Consider the following 14995-nt stretch of genomic DNA (forward strand, 5'->3'; position numbering starts at 1 on the left):
GCTAGATATGTTTTTATTATTGTTTTATAAAAAATTATAAGCTATGCATATTATTTTAATATCATTTTAGTAGCACTGAAGCAAGTCTTCCTACTTTAGTGTATTGAATACAGTTTTCAGTTTTTAACCACTTATTTCCTTCACTGGAAGTGCAAAGTATCACATCTCATGCAAGTATTGCACTCTGAAATGTGTTACTCTCCCATAAGACAGTAAAACCAATGCCATGTAATAGGTGGAGGCCATATGCTGTAATTTTTGAATGAGATTTTTCCTCAAAGTCAGGACTTTTTGGGTTTTCTGATTCATCTTAGCTGCCTAAAAAGTCCCTGCAGCCCATCCCATGCATCTTTTAGCTCTGTACTTCCAATCTGACAGTTTTACCTCCTCTCCTGCCACTTCTGTGATTTCCTGGCCGTTACACTCCCTTTCCTATGTTTTTTTAACTCAAGCTGGGTTCTCATAGATCAGCCTTTATTAAATTAAAAGGTGAGTTTAGCCTCATTATCCTTCTCAGTGCTCTGTAGTTGATACTGTTTATTTTACCAGCAGCTTCAGAGATTTTTTTGCTTCAGGCAAAGCAACTACTACACATTGTCAGATAAAGTACCTTATCTGTCAGCAGCACTCTTGTGAATTAATCATAATTCAATAGGTTTACTAATCAAGATTTGAGATGAATGTTTTGATAGAGCAATCAGATTTGTCTAATCTATTATTCCTTGACAGTTGCTTTAGGCAGTGCTAACTTGGCGTTAGTACCTGGTTTGGATCAGTTTGGCGTGGCCCCACCAGTCAGTAGCATCAGTTATTGAAGTGATGGACTTCTGCATAGATACTAATTATGGTCCTTTTCCAGTTTCAAGAGAGACTGGAGTGAAGCTGAGATCAGGCAGCTCACACCTACCCTGTTCCATGTTATCAAAACGTTTTTGAACCAGGAGTTCACTTTGTAATTTTCACAAATAACAGAACTACTCCAAGCTTGGTGACAAATCTGAGACATGATTTATTGTAACATATGCAAACATTGCTCAGGACTGAAAGGGTCACTGGAATAGAAAGGAGATAAACTTAATATATTGTTAAGTGTTGCTAATTATGAATCAAGTCACGTCTGATGTCACTAAAATTTGTCCTTTATTTTGCCCAGTTAAACATTCTTGGGGGTAATTTACAACATAGCTTGCAGCAGTTTCCTCAATTTGAAAGCATAAATGAAAGCTTTCATTGTATATTGACATATTTTTCTTGTTAAGCAATGTTTAAAGTACTGATACAAGGTGCTGTAATAGTGGGTTAGACTGCAAGTGCAAGTTTGGTACATTGTAGTCAATAATGCATTAGTGTGGGAAAATGAAGGAGAGGATTGATGTGTTTGGTATTTTTTTAACATGGGTGGAGAAGAAGGAAAAAATACCTTCATGCATCCATAGCTAAATATAGACCTTTTTTCCCCTTTAATTTTAGGGTATATTTTAGTAGTCCACACAATATATGTGTGGACCTTTAGTTTCATTATCACCTCAACATATGTTCTTTCTGTCATGCTAATCTTATGGTACTTTGACTTTAGGGGTCAGATAGCACGTCCATGGTGATGTGATGGGAAGTCCACTGTGGACTGTCCTCTGTACAGATGGTGGTTGTAGCTGATGCTTGTTCTTGTGCAGTCTACTATGAGAACTGTCTACCATTTATATTGTGAGGAAGCATTTGACACAGAGCTAAAACCAGTCCCTTACCAATGGGATGTCAGATCTTCTGCCCTACATACAGCTTCTCTTTTAATCATTCGAAAATTTGAAATAACATTAGGTAAAAGAAGAAACCAGAAAGTACCAATTCTAACATAGATATTTGGCCCTAAACCTCAAAACCAGAAATGTGCAGGTGTCACATTTTACATAGCAGAAATTAGTGTCCAAATGCCTTTACTCTTCTAGTTGTGAAGGAATTTAGTACAGTGGAGAGGCAACTTGCACTGCAAATATTCTATGGAATAGGAATAGACTGTCATTTATTGATGAGCTCAGAAGACCGTGGTATAAATATTTGTGTTCACTTGAGGTTAAATAAGCAAGCAGAATGATAGGTCTTTGCAGCCTTGCTTTAGTTGCTTTCCTGGAGTGATCTATGAGCTCAAAAGCTCACTAACTTTCAGAATACCTGCACAGATGCTTTCTAAAGTCCTAGTGCCAATACTTTATGAAAACTGCAATGGAGTAAGAATGCCAGTAGCACTAGGGACTAAAGAGAATCAGCAGCTGAGCTGAGTCACAGGCTAATGCTCATCCATATTGAATCCATTGCATGTAGTGAGGACAATAACTCCTCTCAGTAATGATCAATGAAATACTCTCCCAGTTAACTTCAGCACAGGTGAATGCCTTTGGTATCTGCTGCACGTCAGGGAGAACTTTCTTATGTCATCTTGCAAAGCAACACTGACTAGTAAAAGAACTCCAAAGTGATACTCAAGGAAAAATGTACCTCTAATTTTACCATTTGGGGGTCTTTTTAGCATAGCCTGCCAAATTAAAAAAAAGAAAGACACCGTTTTTTGACTTTCATTTTAAAATGAATTTCTGTGTTTTTGCCAGTTACTGCTGTGCTAAAAGCCAAAGTGAATATTATTTGTACTCACTGCTCATAAAATACCATAGACCTGTTTTCTACGGAGTGATGAGAATTACATTGACTTTACCCACCACAGGATTCCTTCTAATATCCTGTCAACAGTCTCATGCCCTGCATTTACTGCTGTGCTCAAATCCCATCTCTCCATAACATTTAAAAGGAATAATGAAAGGGCATCTTTTCCAATACCAAACTACCCTATTGTTTCGTTTGTGCACCGAACTGCTGTTGATTACTCTGCAAGTTCCCTCTATTTCATAAACTGGTAAACAAGAGTTTTCCTGTGTAAATTTAGATGAAGGAAGCTTTTTGATGATCAGTGAAGTACCGTGTGTGTAAAGTTAATTAAATTTCCTTGCTTCCTCCATCAAATTCTGCAAGTTAAAAATCCCATTCTGAGGTTCTCCACTCATTCAAAACCCTGGTGCTTTGACAGCCACCTTTGACTTCATTTTCTTCTTGATAAAATCTGTCATGACATGCAAGAGTGCCTTGCTCATGTGAGATGAATGATGGTCCTGCATGCTTACTACAATAACATGAGATTAACATAGATCAAAGATTTGCTAGTTATTAAGAGTAGGCAGCCTCCATATACTTAATTTATTTGGATTTTTTTTCCCTTTTGCTAGTTAACTTACCAAACTAATAAATAGCAATGAGTCATTCTGGTTTTTTCCTTTAGAGTGCTTATAAATGTATATGAGTTGACAGTTTTATAATGGTGAATAGACAAAAAGTATTCTTGGTAAAAAGATGCTCCGTGTGAATACTTGTATGCATTTCTGTTCACATGGTCATATATCTAACACCTGTGTGATCCCTCAGGCAATTCAGTCACTCATTTTTCCTGCCAATTTGCTTACTTCATTTTGATCTATGTTTGCTATCATTTGTCAACTGACACCTTTAGCATGTTTTCACATCAGTTGTTTTGAGAACATGAATGTTGATAATTACATCAGTACTGCCCCATTGCAGGAGGATCGAGTAGGCAGTCTCCTGGGACTGCTTTTTTAACAGTTATTAATTTCTAGTTTTCATGTCTTGCAAAGTTGCTGGTTACTTATCCATTTCTCCCACTGCAGATCTGTAGGCAGTAACTAGAAGTCTTCCATTAAGTGCATGCGCTCGTGGCTTCAATATTGGAGCTTTTGGTTGAATCTTTTCCCCATCTGTACAGTCTTGCCTCCTCTCATGTAGATGTCAAAGACCTAAATAGTCTCAGGTTTCCAGTGCCTCAGTTATTCTCAACTTCCTTAGCTTAGAACAGAATTCCCCAGAGTTCATGCATGCACATGTCCAGCATCTCTGCAACTGCCATGAAAGACCAGCTTAACTTTTTCATGACTTACTGAGATTTCATAAGGGCTTCATGCTAATACTCTTTGTAGTGTCAGGCATTCCTTATAACTTCTGCCTCTTTCTTATTACCATGGTAGCTCCATCATCCAGTTCCAGCTGCTGTGTGTTCCCTTCTGTCAGAGCAGTCTTCTCTCAAGCACTCACTTTTAAAAAGGAATGTAGGTGAGATCTAGACAGTAATTGTGTTGCTCATTCATATATGGCTTTGCACAAACAAGATATCCCAGAAGACTCTTTGGCAAAGTTAATTTTCATTTTAGTCAACTGATTCATCTGGTTTTCTTCCCCAAACCTCATGCTTTGCAACATTTGATGCAAGGAATAACTTGTCCTTGTGTGTACATAGGACTAAACATTTAACCTAGCTGTTGTCTTTTTATTTAGACAGAGATCTAAAGACACCATGAAATAAGCCAGAAACTCATTGAAACGGAAGCACATCACCGTAACAAAAACACATTTTGTATCTCTAAGGAGTAGGTGAATCTCCTTAACACAACTCTTAAATAAAACAAAAATTGCTCTATTGGTGTTAAACAGTGCTACTGCTTTAAAAGAGACTTGCCCCAAAGGGCTTATTACCACAATTTTCCAAGTATTTAATTTATTATGTGCTTGGTGTTTTACTACCTTTCCCAGATTTTAGTTATCTCAGCCCCACTTTTGAATGCTGAAAGGTCAAGAGGTGTAAAGGCACATCAGTGTGAAAATGTTTAGACTATTTGAAATCAAGGAATAAAATAGAAAGCTGGGTACTTCTGAAGAGCTTGTCCATATTTGTGAATCCAGCATAACATCACTTTAAACATTGTAATGCATAATTAGCATTTACCTTTTTAACTATACATTTTTTCATAAATGTCTAGAACAGGATTTACTGGACAGTATGGGTTCATTAGGTTTTCAGCCCGATATTTGAATGTGTGTGTTGTGGGATTATGTCTTTACTTTTTGTTTATTTGGGGTTATTTTACTAAAATTTTGGTTTATTATTGTTTCTCCCACAGGGAGACAAAGTGGTAAGATATTCACAACAACAAAAATGCGGCTTCTCATGTAGTCTGCAAACATCTAGATGCACATGTGTTATAAGGAAGACACAATTTTGTTATTTAAAAATATAAATCTTACATTTATGTAGCAACTTTTATCCCCAGGGATCCCAAAGTACTTTAGAAAACTCTTAACATATGTTGGATCATCTATCCACTAGAGTATTGGCACCTGTGATGCAGAGCATAGTGGCCTTTAGAAGAAGGAAAATTCTTTAAAAAGATATAGATACAAAAGATGGTAAGCATCCAGGTCAACTGCCACTAAAATCTTCCCATTGATTTTTGATGGAAGTACACAAGAAAAAATTCAGGAAATGTCATTTTATATAGCAGGTAAAAAAAGAAAAGCACTTTCCATTTTTCCATCTTAAAACATCTGTAGTTTTACAGAATCATTAATATACTGCTTATGATTTCAGATCTTAAGAAGATTTCTTAAAACCATTTCAATTTAACTTCAGTTGCATGTATCTAAATTCAAGAATATTTTCTACTGTAAATTAGGACTTTAGTTAGTGAAGAAACTGGAGTTTGAATAGGAGTAGAATGGATGCTATTATTTTGAAGGAAAATATGACTATAATGTCAAGAGCCAATCTCACTTGCATTGACAGTGAAGAGAAACGATGGTGGTGACCTTGATGGGCTTCAAATAAATACATAAAAAAATTTAACATGTTAAAATACAGTAAGTTTATCTGCCTACCTGTCTTTCTCCGTTTAAGTGTATTTCGTGGTGATATGCATAAGAAATGATTCCAAGATTTGTAGAAGGAAGGTGGAAATAGTTTTCTGTAGTAACCCAGGCACCTTCATTATTTCACTCCTGTATGTTTAGGGTCCTGGACAGGTCTTAATTAGACTTTTTTTTTTCCTTCTGTTGCTTTTTGATTAATCTCACTTTCAAAAAGACAGATGCCCAAGGCTATACCCATGAATGCACGTGAAAACTATTGTAGCAAGGTGTATGAATCTAAAATTCACCTGTGTGACTTAACAGCGGCTGGTTTTCATCTGGAAGCAGAGATGCCTGGTGGTGTTGGTGCAGCCAGGGCAAACTGACCATCTCATTTGCAGGTGGTGCCATTTCACATATAAGTTGCTCAGAAACCAAAGCTGTGCTCTTGTCAAAAGATCTGCCCCTCAAAGTTTTTCTTTGCACTGCCCAGCTCCTGCATCTGGGGAAGTGCCAGGCACCCCAAGGTTTTGGATAGAGGTGCTGCTGGCACCGAGAGATGGGAAGCAGAGCTGCTGCTGTGGGTGGGCACATCAAGACAGGGACTGTACCTGAAAGGGCTTGTCCAGGCATAGAGATGGTTGACTGTGGCTTAAAGCCACCAGTGCCAGTTTGACTATTGACTGTGCTTCAGTTTGAAGCCTGAGTCAGACTGACGTGTTTTTGTTTTTCTTGCAGGTGTTCTGTGCCAGGTAGTGTAGTCTCACAGGCCCTGCCAAACTGGGGATGATACCAGCACCGTGGAATGATTTGGGGTTTTTTTGTTTAGTGCATGAACATTTGCAGTAACAGTTGCTGCGTGTGAAATATTTCACAATTCTGAGTCATAATGAGTACTGGAATATGTTTTGGTAAGATCAAAAAATTTTCCCTAGCATAATCATTCAATGGTAATACAAGGGGTGGTAACTCCTTTCTAGAAAAAACGTGCTTGTGTCCTTTATCAAGCACAAATGATCTTGATGAAGACCTCTGGTAATATTCAATGTATTATCATAATTAAAAATGTATTTCACTTGAATTACTTGTCATAATAGCTACTTGTTGGAAGGGAGATGAAAAATACTCTTCTCGAAGTCCAGTGGATTTAGCTTAGCTTTGAGAAACTTGGTACCCAGCAGCAGTAGCCAACCCAGATACATTTTTAATTCCTGGGAAACATCTGAGTGAAAGAGCTCTTTAATTGCTGATGTAATAGCAACTGAGTAGCAACTGAGTGTTGATTAGAGTAGGATAAATCAGAACAAATATTAATAATTTGCCTGTGTTCTTCATGGGCAAAATTTCTAGTCAATAATCAAATATTGTTAATCAGTAGATTGCTTTGACCATAAAGAAGTTGTATACTGATGCAGCTGAAGCATTAAATTTAAACGTTGTGATCTATGGGTGTGTCAGATCTGAAGCCTACATTGCATGTGTTGATAGTAATCAGAGAAGGGGATTTTTAATGGAGATATCCACCTTCTAAAGAATGGAAAGGGTAAGAGTTTTCTAATGAATATGGTGCAAGATGATCAAAGCAGATAACAAAGTATGCAGTAACTACTGTACAGCCATACCTCTACTAATGGCTCTCTCGGTCTGCCTGTCGCTGAACTGTAGAGAGAGGGAGGGGAAAAGTAGTTTAGAGGACACAGTAAAATGGTGGGGAGATATTTTCCCAGACACATTCATGATATTTGAGTCCCTGGGTCGTATCTGAAACAGTAAGTTGGAGTATTATGCGTTGATTTTAGATATATGACTTTTACTGAGCTGGAAGTTGTAATGCAGGAGACACTGAGGTCCAGGTTTAATTCTCCAGGAATTGCCATGATGCATTTCTATTAGCCATACACTGATTCAGAACCAAGAGCTTTGTCAGTTGTTGTAAACAGCTGATCTTTTCCTCTTAGCAGTGGGTTTTCATCAAGTTATCTTTCATGATGAAGAAATTGAACTGATATTAGAAGACTAATTTATTTCAAAATAAAAGGACTATTGAGTCTAAGCACAAGGGAAGATGTCTACTCTTTGCCTCTTTAGCACCTCTCAAATTCATTGGAATATCTTTATTAGTTCTCTGAAGACTGAAGAGTCTTTGAATTGTCAGTGGCACATGTACTCACACACAGAAATCTGAGAGAAGCTGAAACTTTTTTTTGTTTTGACTGGCACTTGCAAGACATCACTAAGTAAAATGCAGTATGTGATGCAGTATGTAGCTGTGAACAATTTCTTCCTCCTTTTTCTCTCTTCATATTTTATTTACTGTAGCTTGCTCTCAGTGCTCCAAATAATCTTAAAATAAATCTGATCCTATTTGATAAGACCAACAGTTTCTTCCCATCTTCTCTCTTCCAATCCAATCAAATTCCTTATCAACCTAAAAATAATCACAGCAAGCCAGCAAGCCTCCTGAGAATTCCCCACAGCCACTACCTGAATACTTCCTCAGCTCTTAGGTAGAAGGGAGTGCCAAAAACAATGCCATTAGTCAGACTTCAGAGAAAGAGATCTCACTCACTGACTGGTATTGCTTAACCTAGAGGTTTTCTTCTGTGTGCACTTGCAGCAGTGGCTACTCTGGGCAGATCAAAAAGAGAGAAAGGGCATCTAGACAGGTAATTTCCCCCAAGTTTTAGAAATTTAGACAAACTGCATTTTAAAATGTGCTTAGAAGACAGCAGTAAATAGAAATTTCTACTGCAAAGCTTTGTGATGTTTAGGGAACCACCACTTAGGCAAATTGAACACTGGTTGCCATTTCCAAATGGACTTACTATAGGTATAAAACATTATGGAATTGTCATTGCCATGTTTTCTGTGGTAAATGAAGTAATCATTCAGCAGAAAACAAAATCAAACAAAGGCAGGTGGTGTGGTGTCCGTTGCTAGCTGGAAACAATTATAAAGTGTGCCAGAGCAGCTTCAATAAGCAGGAAAGTTCTGTGGTGTCTTAACCAAGTAATGCTGTATTGCATGGTTAAACACCTAAATGAAGTCAGAACAATTAAAGAATGATAGACTTGTTTTAAATGGTTGGTTTTTTTTTTTTGTTTGGTTGGTTGGTTTTGGGGGTTTTTTGTTTTGTTTTTTAACATACTATAATAACATAAAGAACTCAATCTCTGGTTGAGGTAATGTTGTGTCTGGTGATGAGCAGATGCTCAGTTGTCTGAAATTAAATGAAAGGAATGGCCCCTTCCATAGTCATAAACGGTAAAGGAAAGAAAGACTTACTCAAGGCCATCTAGTGAGCTCCTGGTCATGCCAAGGAGAGCATTACCCTCTGTGGAATTTCAGTCCAGAGCTCTGTCTGCTGGAGCTCATTGCCTAACTTGTATGGAGAGATGCTCCAACTTCCTTCAGGCCAGCACTTTGATTCATGAGCTCTGAACATATTTGAATGGTGCTGTAGATGCAGCATGTAAATTCTTACATTTTTACTTTTATAAAATGTAACTCAGTGAAAGATACAATGGGAAAGTTGGCATTTTACTCAGGAGTGCTTGTTTCCCGTTTTGGGCTCAGCAAAAACAACAGCAAGGGCCAACTCATTTGATCACCATTATGTGTAGTAATTTGTCTGAAGTTATTTTCTCATTGTGCTTCTGAGAGCATGACAGAATAGGAAGGGGGGACAATTTACACCTGTTTTTAATAATTCATTTTAACATTGACATGTGACAGAAAATCTCCATTTGAGCTCAGAGGTTGCAAGCTATTTCATTGCAAAAGGAAGCGACTTCTTTGCACTGGTTTCTTACTACAGAATGCTTAAAGCAGCAGAAACTATGTTGATAAAACTGCATGAAATAGATAAAAATATACTGAAGGGCTTTGGAAGATGTGATTTGTGAATGAGTGTATATGAGAACAAAAATGAAACCTGTAGTATTTGGGTGGAAAATTATTCCTTAGGCTGCAAACTGCCTTTAGGTCCATATGCTTCTTTCATCTGCACATAGAAAGGAGTCTGTGCACAGGGGAGGAGAGAAATGTGGCCCTTTATGATGAGTGAATCGAGAGCTTGAGTACACATAAACACTGTACTATTAGCACAGCCCAAGACCAAAGGTACTGCAAGTTAATTGAGCAAAAGAATTTGTGTACAGTTGGCATGTCTGTTCTTGCATGAATCAAAAGGAGGAGTTGGGCAGAGCTCCTTTTAGGAAGAAAAGAAAAACATATGTTAGTTATTGTATTGAGAGGATGTTTTTATGAGAAAAGGGGATGCTGCTTCATTAATAACTGACGTGTCACACCAATTCTGGTAGGTCTGATAGATTAAACATGAACCTCTCATTATTCAAGCAGCTGAAATGTATTGGCTGCTTTACCCACCTAATATTTATTCCTTGCACAGTATAACTACAAAATTGACATCTTCTTTTAAAATTGTTTGGCTGTAATAAATATAAAACTTTCACTGCTGATGTAAAGCATTGCTAGCTGGCATCATTTCCTATCCCTTTTTAATTATTCTTGACACTGTGGAGAAACATCTAATATAAATCTGTAATGTGCTCTGATGACAAACTACACGGTTGGAAGACCATGTAATCTCTCCACAATTAATTAAAGTGCACAGAGCTGCTTTTTTTTTTCCTTTTTTTTTTTTTTCTTATTTTCCACCCCCCCAGCAACCAGATGCCACTGACTGGCTCAAATAACATTGCTGTCAACTGTAAAAAATTAAGATCCAAACCCTAAGAAAGGTACTTAAATAAAGAAAGCAGATGCCAGGTTACTTTTTGATATTGTGGCATACATCTTGGTGGAAGGCACTATTGTTCAACATCTGTAGCTTTACATACTTAATTACTGACGTGGCAAATCTGTCGGCAGTTTATTTCCACAAGTATCTGTCACTTCAGCAAATCCTTTATTGAAAACTGAACGATGCCAATCGGTGTGAATAGTTCACCACCACGCCTAGAGCAACGAAATTAAGGAGGATTTGGCTGCTTTTTGTTCAATGGGCATAGCCTTTTGTTTTTGAATGGGCGTGAATCTGCTTCAAAAGAGCTTTAGCTCTGTGCTAGAAGCAGTTAGCAATGCTCTTAGGCTCCTGGACACATGGAGTCGATCAAATGCAAATTAATAACAATTTTTAGGCCACGTAAGAATGCTGTTGTAACATTTATTGACTGTAATAATACTGTGGACGGAAGACAGGTTAATAAAAGGTGTTTATTAAATATTACTGTTCAGCCATATGACTTTTGGTGGTGAAGTCTATAGCCAAAGGAAACTGCAGGTGCAGGTTAATTTGCAAGATAGCAAAAGTTCAGATACTATTAATCAACATTAACAAGAAAAGATTTCATAAGCACACTCATTTTTGTTGATATTACGGTATGAAAAAAAATCACCTCAAAGTTATTATTTAGCATGGCTATTTTTATTGAAATGTTTGAAGTATGTTAGGGTGCTTTCAGCTGTTTCTGTAACATTAGAATAAAAAGGATGTTGTGTCAGTGTTTTTCCTACCCACCTAGCATGTGTATTTAGATCAATGAAGTAAAATGTTTGGGGTTTGGAGTTATTTGGAAAAACTCCACTATGCTTTGTTATTTTTCAGTTAGGATTGTTCTGTTATTTAAAAGAGTTTTTCAAGCATCATGAAATAAATATTTGTGGTTGTTAGTGAGGCCTTTCGTGGGAGGAAGGTGCAACTGTTGTGACAAGCAGAGAGAGAGTTTCTGATCTCCTGCACATCTGCCGTGTGCGGTGCAGCTCTTTGTGCAGCTCCGAGCACAGGACGAACTGTAGGGCAGATGTCCCAACAATTGATCTCTCCAGGATTAGCAGAACTGTATAATAAACATGGAGTCATGGAAATAACAATAAAGGTGTGACTCAACACTCTCAGCTGATTACGTGGTACCGAAGGTTTAGGATGCAGTAGAAGGTCTTTAGTTCTGTCGTGTTCTAGGGAGATTTCTCTTTATGGAACAACATTAGTGTTTGTGAACAGTTCTCTTAACTCACTTTTGATTCACATTTCTCTTAATGCCACCATTCACTCCTCACAAATAATGTGAATCATTTCCTTGCTGCGTGGTGTATTTCTTTAAAGAAATAACTGCTATTGTTAGGGACGGCGGAGGGGTTTTTTTGCTACAAGACAGTTGGCACAACTAGAACCTAAGCTACACTATACTTGTTAATGTTTCTCTTGGAGAGGAAACTCCTTTTTAGCAAACTGTACTGACTCATCAGTTTTCTGATTCAGCTTACAGTGCTTCCACTGAAACTTTTTAAAAATAGAGCGATCAAAACTACAGAGCAGTTCCTAAATGGGGAGTATTGGTGGTGTAAATCCATATTAAACTGATACAAGCAATGTATAAGCTTTTCTGTGCTGATTAATTTTGCTGTGTTTTTTAACATACTTTGTGCTCTGTCAATGGGTTTAGTGTATTCTCAATTATTACATCTTTTGAATCATTTTATTTGGAGTTACATACAGCATAATCATGTTATCTATACTTGCATTATAGTTGAGGGATTTGAAACTGTGTTAAAAACTATGGATCAAATTTTACTATCAGGTACCTCCAAGAAATCCCGTTAGTTTCACCCATTTTAGAGAGCTGTAACTGAGAGAGCATGTAGAGATCCAAATGAGTGTGTTCACACGCAAGACACTTCTTGCAGCCCTTTGAGCAACAGCTGCCCCTGTGGCCGGGCAGTGCAGGGCAGGAGGACTAGAGCATAAAACTTGTGTATTAAAAACATTCCAGTTTGGGCAAAATCAACATTCTAAGGGTACAGTAAGTGCCAGGGGATGTTAGTGACCACAAATGGTTAGGAACTCGGTTTTACATCTCATCTGACCAATAGTTTATGACGCACTGTGGTTTTTGCTTTTCTGTAACAACATGTTTCTTGGATCGTTTAAAGTATTTGGCTTGCAACACCTCTGAGGCATGGGTTAGCTCGCAGTAATGCATACTTTGATGTGTCTTATTGTTAAATTATATAGTGCTTACAATATTTCATTTTATTTAATACAAATCATTTTTATTTACTTAAAAGGAGCAAGCTGTCTTATTATATGTGTTTGGCTTAGAAACAAAGGAATTATATTCTTTTAAGAGGTGTTTTATGTTTTATTGTTACTGAGAGAATAAATGGCCTTTTAATAGGCATTTATATAAGTGAGATCCATGTCTCCACTCTATTATATATTTTCAAATAATTAAAAGTGCTATACAAATGCTATATGATAGCCTTCCAAAAAAAAAAAAAAAAAAAAAAAAAAGAGGTAAAACCCATGTGGTTTAAAATCTCTAGGAAAAAAATCTTATTTCTTGGGGAGGGGAGGAGGCAGAAAGGTTTATTAGGGTAATTTAATTTCTACTGATGCTACAAGCATGCATGGGATGAGGATGTGGGAGTTCAAATGTAGACGCTGTTTGTACTGTTCCCTACAGTGACCTGTTCTTCATTGAGACAGTCAATTGACACAGACGCCAGTGCATTTATTACTGAGTCTACTGTAAATGAGACTTTCAGTCTTGCCAGGGATAGATATTTTTCCTGTGTTCACCACTATCACACATCACGTTTGAGGACGGGGGGAAAAGGAACTTTTAAAACAATAATATCAAACAACTTGGAAAAAAATGTTAAATATTACCATATGAAGAACTGATTAAATTTGTATGGTTTTCTTTCAGTAAAAATTGATATGTGATGAAACACAGTGCAGCTGGATAACTTGTTTTGGCTAAAGTTCCAGTGTTCTCTGATCTCTTTACCCAGCTATATATAAAAAAAGAAACCATATCAGCATCCTTGTTCCTATTGTACAGGCTCTGACATAAATGCCCCCTTCTCATTTGCCCCTTACCATCTGGACTGTAAAAAACTTAACGTGAGTTTGCCAGTGAGGTATTTTATCTACATATCTTCTTCATATTCAGATCTACTCTCAAATATCATTTTTGTAAGTCTACTCATCACAGTTTTCATGCATTTAATTTGTAAAACTACTGTACTTGGGTATTTCCAATCCAGCAGTGCCGGGGAACCAAGGAACAGATGCTGCTCATGTTTCCTTTTTGGTGTAGCCCAGAGGCGAGAGTGTTCTGATAGCTGGGAACTGAAAACTAGGTCTCATACTCAGAAATTGTTTTGTGTTGTCCTTCAGACTTTTTGGGGTCTTATACATGGTTATTAATTAGTGAAAACGCCACAGGCTTTAGGTGCCTCTTCCTGTTTCATGGCAATACAATTTTTTTGTTTGTTTGTGTACATATTGGGTTTATGATTGTGGTATTTTTTTGTGTTGAAGAAACTCAGGATCATTTCTTCCATGAGGATAATGTGTTCAAAAAGTTAACTAATTTTTGAAAAGGCATAAAAACTCTGTCAAAGTCATAAACTTCTGCTTGTCAATATCAGAGGTTTTTTAAAATTCATATTCCTTATGAATATTCCTCAGTACCTGAAATGCAGGATTATGAGTTTAGGCTAGTTTGCTTATTTTAAATTCCTTTCTTCAGCCAAATGTCCTTATATTGCAGGCTTTTTGGCTGGCACAGGAAGATCAGACTTCCTGCTCATTGATGTAGATAGAATTTTTCTTTTATTTTGGGAGTGGCAGGGGGTTGCTACAAAGTTTAATTTTCCATTTTGTTAACTAAGAACATATGCCAAGGGTCTTGGACTCTCTGAAGTACTGACTGACATAAAATATAATGGCAATCCAGCATGGGCTGGGGCTGAAGAATTTTGGATATTGTCCCACTAGATACTGGAAGACTGCAGATTTTTTTAACTGGGATAGATAGCATGGGTAATTTGCTCTTCACTTTGGCACACTCTGTTTAATTGCAACTACAGCAGAGCAAAACCATCTGCTAAAGTGATCAAGGTCGTCGGTTTTGAGTTATGAACATTAGAGAAAGTCATAGATACAGTTCTTCTTGTCATTTCTTGTGGTGGAGCCCCGCAGAGAGGTACCCCATCCTTGGTCTGTAGTGGTTGTCTCTATTGTTTGATAAGTGCCAACCATGTGTTCCATCCCCTGCCAGTCCTGTGCTGCTGCAGCTGCTGCCACACTGTGCTGCTTCTGCTTGCTCTGCTTGTCACTGTTGTTCCTAACTCTGCCATATTTTTCAAGGGTGTTTGGTGCAACCCTATGTTGGAAAATAGGAAAAAAACAAAGAAAAGCTTCATAACTGTTCTAGTCTCTCTCTAG

The 14995-nt window shown here is 37.4% G+C and overlaps 1 protein-coding gene across 7 annotated transcripts in view; it reads left to right on the forward strand.

The window, feature by feature from the left end:
• Positions 1–14995, forward strand: part of FTO (FTO alpha-ketoglutarate dependent dioxygenase) — a 229747-nt gene that overhangs the window by 161291 nt on the left and 53461 nt on the right. The window contains exon 9 of one of the 7 annotated variants that reach the window (XR_007907503.1): positions 6475–6647. The exons of the other annotated variants lie outside the window; for them this stretch is intronic. The gene's annotated coding sequence lies outside the window, so the exon portion shown is untranslated. The remainder of the gene's footprint in view (positions 1–6474; positions 6648–14995) is intronic. 7 annotated transcript variants of the gene reach the window in all.

Source organism: Manacus candei, unplaced genomic scaffold (genome assembly GCF_025592945.1).
Source record: "Manacus candei isolate 608988 ecotype Guabito, Panama unplaced genomic scaffold, ASM2559294v1 h1tg000065l, whole genome shotgun sequence".
NCBI lineage: Eukaryota > Metazoa > Chordata > Aves > Passeriformes > Pipridae > Manacus > Manacus candei.